The 5,460-nt window shown below is 31.6% G+C and overlaps 1 long non-coding RNA gene across 1 annotated transcript; it reads left to right on the top strand.

Annotated features, from left to right (window-relative positions):
• LOC107638117 lies at positions 3,188-3,905 on the top strand. Its single transcript, XR_001619739.2, has 3 exons — positions 3,188-3,266; positions 3,343-3,525; positions 3,698-3,905. It is a non-coding gene; the product is annotated as an uncharacterized LOC107638117 (long non-coding RNA).

Raw genomic sequence — 5,460 nt, 5'->3', positions numbered from 1 at the left:
TGACTTTTAACTTTCCTTCAATTTTGTCAGAAATAATATATGTGATTTTTTTTCATTGTAATATAATTAAATTTGTAATATCTCATTTTTGTATTTTTATAGAGATATAATCGTTTATATTACTTACACCTAATAATTTAAATTTTTTTTAAAAAATTAGTATCATGACAAATTTTTATTTAACTACTTGGTGCAACATTATCCGCCACTTCACCCTTTGCTGCCGTAATTGTTATCTTGCGACTTGCTAGATAACCTAGGTCAATTTGCTAAAATAAATTACACATTTACACACGTTAGAAATTAAAGTAGAAAAACACCTAACGTACTTGTTCACTTGAAGCAAACGTAGTCCCATTCCTTAGCTTGTTGCTGCTCTTAGTTGAGACGAATCTGAAATATAGACTGAATCATACGGACATGCTCAATAATTCAAGAGTGATCGACATTTTAGTTTCAATCTGATGCGACATCATTAAAGTGATTTGACTCTGAGCATGAACACTAGTTACTAATGGCGTTTCATGAGTTGTATTGAATATGTTTTGTCTTAATTAATTAGGTAATTTGATTAATTTGTCTGCTTTCTTATTTTAAGAGTATTGTAAATTGTAATCTCTATTTTGTTTCCTTCCTAACATTATACAATATATATACTCAAATTTAGGCATTCAAAATTAACAAGTTCAACTTCAAAACATATAATAAATTAAAATAGTACCACAACTATAACGGATAATTTAGAACATACATTCAAATCCTTCACAAGTATGCATCTAGTTTAACATAGAATCTACACACAATCAAAGTTTCAAATAACACAATCACAAAAAAAGAAAATAACAAAATAACAAGTAAATGGCCTAATAAACTAAAAGTCGAACTGAAATCTTTCAATATCTTCATCTTCCATGACATTAATATTCTAATCTTCGCCATCTTGTCCCTAAACCAACATTTTCAAACATTTTATCCCTAAATCAACAATAATAAATAATCAAATTAGTAAGTTTGTTCTTAAATAAAAATTCTTTTCCTAAATCAAATAATCAATTATGAACATTGAACCATATCATATACTAACACAGAAACACAATAACATTGTAATTTACTAAATTTGTAACTACAATAGCTTTCAATGATCAGAATTTAGATATTCAAAAAAATGAATTAACAATGATCATAATTCAAACATTCATAATTTATATAATTCCAGAGGCCAGAACAACTAAAAAATTAAAATTAGTAATAAGTAACAGCTAGAAAATTCAGAAAGTCAGTAATCAACTCAAGTAACAACAATAAAATCTTTTTAAAAAAACATAACTGAATGAAGGCAGTGAAGCGGCGCGGTCATGCAGGAAGAGAAGCGGCAAGGTCGTGCAACAGTGTAGGTAGAGAAATGGTGAACGATGGCAGCAAAGCAGAGTAGATCAATAGAGGCGGTAGAGGCTCGACAGCAGTGTGGCGGACACAAAAGAGGCTCGACGTGCATAAAAGAGAACAGAGAGCGAGATAAGGAGAAGGCGAGAAGCAGAGCAGAGAGTGAGACGCAGGGCCGTGCGCAAAGCTGAGCAGTCAAAGGAGCAGCAACGCCAACCGGCGGAGAACGTCGATGAACAGCAAACGAGTGAAGTCAGAACAATGAGTGAGTGAGAAAGAGAGAACATCGGAGAGTGAGGGAAGAAGGAGTCACCGAGCCAATTAGGGATTTAGGATAAGTGGGTAGCGTTTTTTCATTTTATTTTTTTTTGGCCAAAATGTCAAAACAACATCGTTTTTTGCCAAAATGGGCACCCAATACAAACTCGCAAACTCGCTCTTAAACTCGCGATGAATTTGACCGAGTTTATGCGAGTCTAGTCGAGTCTACTCGAATTTATTCAAGAACGAGTTTGTGTCTGAATTAACTCGATTTCACTACCTAAATTCGTTAACTCGTACGAATTTACGAGTTAACTCGCAAATCTGACAACAATGCTAAAAACACTAGTTAGAATATCATAAAAAATATTTTGTTAAATAAATTATTTTTTATATTTTTAATACATTAAATATATTAAGAATTCAAATAATTTGTATTAAAGGGCACACCTTTTTTTTCTCTCAAATAATTATCCATGATCGACAGACAACATTCATGATTAATCTTCTTTTCGGAAACTGAATTTCCAATAATTAACACTTATGGGTAGCTAATAGAGAGAATGAGGAAAAAGGAATTTAGTTAGAGTTCAAAATTCTATTATCTGGTTTGTAACAGAATTAGTTAGAATTAGTTTAATTTCCTTTCCTTATTTAGCCAATGCTGTTAGAAGGCTATACACTACAAAAAAAAGAGTTTAAAATGGCATTTATATTACGGAGGTTTTAAAGAACCTCCATAATATTAAGGTATTATGGCATTTTATGCTGTTGCCATAATGAAATTTTCTAAAACTGCACTTTTTGGGGATTTAGGCGGTTTTTAACCGCCATTATCGAAGTCATTATTAAAAAAAAAAAGGCCCAAACCCAAGAAAAATCTTAACGCTGTTCTGGTGAAAGTGAAACCCTACAAAAGTGAAGCTGCTCCAGTGATCTTCTCAGCAGCGCTCTCCAGCGACTGAAATCGGAAACGACGATCTGTGTGACGATCTTCTCCAGCGCTGATCCGGTGACGATCTTCTCAGCGGTGTTCTCCGACGAATCGATGCTTTCAGTTTTCACTCTCTTCTGGTTGTTCCTTGAGCTGTCTTTTTAGTTCATTTTTTTCTATTTTTGACTTTTCTTTTCCTTCACTCTTGGTGAAATTGAAGTTTTGGTTGTTGATCTGTGATGAACAGAAACGGTGATTCTGGATCGAGGAGTTAGGGTTTTGATTGAGAGCAATGGGGAGAGGGAAGATCGCGATAAGGAGGATCGACAATTCCACGAGCAGGCAAGTGACGTTCTCGAAGCGAAGGAACGGTTTGTTGAAAAAGACAAAGGAGCTTGCAATTTTGTGCGATGCTGAGCTTGACAATAGAAAAGCCTTCCATGATTGGTTCTCTAAACCATTTCAAATTGATACTCCAGCTAAAGCATACTGAAATGTTGTATATAACTCATTTAATCTTATGCAGTAATGGATTATGAATAGTTTAATTCAATTAAAATTTTGTCTTTGAATGGTAAGCATCTGATGAGCTGCTGTTTCTGTTATATAGTAATTCTCTGTTGCAGTTGATGAGCAAGAAAGTACCAAGAACAAAGGAAGAACTCCTTGAACTCAATGGCATGAGCAAGTAAGTTCATTCTACGAATTAATCAAATGTACTGGTTAACTGAGTCGGCATTCACAGATGTTTCTGTTTAACACAGGGCCAAGGTAAGCAATTATGGTGATTAGATACTGGAAACCATTAAAAATACTATTAATGAGTATTACAAGTTGGATAAAAGCAGCAATGGCAGTGCTGATTCTACAAAAAGGAGACGAGATGCAAATGGAGGCCTAGATAGAAATCTTGAGGATGATGATGAGTTGACTAAAAAAATCAAAATGTACATACAAGAATAATTTTCTTACCTTTAGAATATATATATTAATGAATAAATTTTTTTAATATCTAGTCCCTCTTGTGAGCCTGTTGGTTTAGTTTTTAATTCAAAATATTGGTAGTTTGATATTTATTTGAGCAACTATTTATTTCTAACGTTCAATTTTCTTTTGCAGGTAATATTTATTTACACGGACATGAACAATGAAAATGTTGGAATGATTTGTAGCAAATTTGTTGAGCATCTCTAAGAAAACTCCCAATGTAATAGAACTAACAATATTTCCTAGTTTGATACTTTGTATAGGAGTCATTATTTTTTATTTGTAATACTAAAAATCATATATTATGTTTAATACTTTGAGTTATATAATATTTTGTGTATGGATTATGATTTTGTTATTCTGGAATTTTAATAAAAAAAATTATTTATATAGCAAGATAAAAATAATAGTAAAAAACTGCATTTTTAAAAGATAAAAAAAATATCATTTTTATCCGGTAAAAACAACAGTTAAAAAATGCCATTTTAAACGAAAAGGATGCCATTAAACCCTGGTAAAAACGGCGTTTAGAAATGTCATTTTAAACGAAAAGGATGCCATTAAATACAAGTAAAAACGGCGGTTATAAACGCCATTTTTAACGAGAAGGATGCCATTAAACCCAGGTAAAAATGGCGGTTACAAATGCCATTTTAAACGAGGAGGATACCATTAAACCCAGGTAAAAACGGCGGTTACAAACCGCCATTTTAAACAACAACAAAACCGCCGTTTTATTTGGTTAAAATGGCGGTTAAAAACCGCCATTTTAACCGCCCAAAAACCGCCGTAATAACCAGAATGGCGCCCAGAATTCCGGCGTTTCTTGGAGGCGCCATTTTCGACAATAATAACAGTTGTAACCGCCGTAATTACCTTAAAAAACCGCCATTTTAACCCTTTTTTTGTAGTGATATAAGGACACAATGGCTTGAAGTGTATTTCAACATTCTTTCACTCAATCTTTAACAATATAGAATCATTCAGCAATATTCAATCATCACCATTTTATTCGATCTTCAATATTGGTTCTGGATAATTCTACAGCATTGATTCATACCAAGATTCTTTCAGTAGCAAAAGACTAATATTTAAAAGTATTGTGAATGAAAGGTTAGTTAAATTCAAATATACCACTCATATCAAAGTTTATTGTTTATAGATAAATCAATTACAACTCTAACAAAATATAGTTCTTATTAGAATTGAGATCGAGTGGTTTGAGTATATAATTCCAATAATTAATTCATGAAATAAGTTAAGAGATATCTCACATTTATAAGTTATCTAAAAATTTTATTTTTGAGTAAAGTGTGAATTATAATACACTTCGTTCACACTTAAGAATGACTGTCGGAATGTAAATATATTTATAGGTAGGTGATCCAACAACATTAGATTAAATAGATTATCACATGAACTATATTTCTGACATATCCCCTCAAACAATATTCTCTTTTTAGATTTATGTGATTTTTTATATAGATTTTTTTTCTTTTTTTATTGTCTTATACTAAATTTTTTTTAATCAACAAGGATTAAATTCAAAACTTTTAAGTCATAAAAACTCTGAAATCATATTAGAATTGAGATTGAATAGGCTTAACGCAATTTCAAAAACTAGCTTATAAAATAAGAAATGTCTCATATTTATAGCCTATCTAAATACTTTATCTTTAAGCGTTGTGAGATTTGTAATACACCTCTTTCATGTAAGAATACCAACACTACTCGAATCCGCAGATTACCACCCCAACCCTATCCGCATGAGACAAGATCTTAAGCAGGGCGAGTTTAGTTTAAATAATACTCATCTCAATATATATATAATATATATAATATATATGTAAAATAATTAAAAAATAATTAATAATATTGTATCATTTTTAAGTATA

This window comes from Arachis ipaensis, chromosome B04 (genome assembly GCF_000816755.2).
Source record: "Arachis ipaensis cultivar K30076 chromosome B04, Araip1.1, whole genome shotgun sequence".
Classification (NCBI taxonomy): Eukaryota; Viridiplantae; Streptophyta; class Magnoliopsida; order Fabales; family Fabaceae; genus Arachis; species Arachis ipaensis.
Note: the sequence above shows the minus strand (reverse complement) of the source record. Positions and strands in the feature narration are given on the sequence as shown.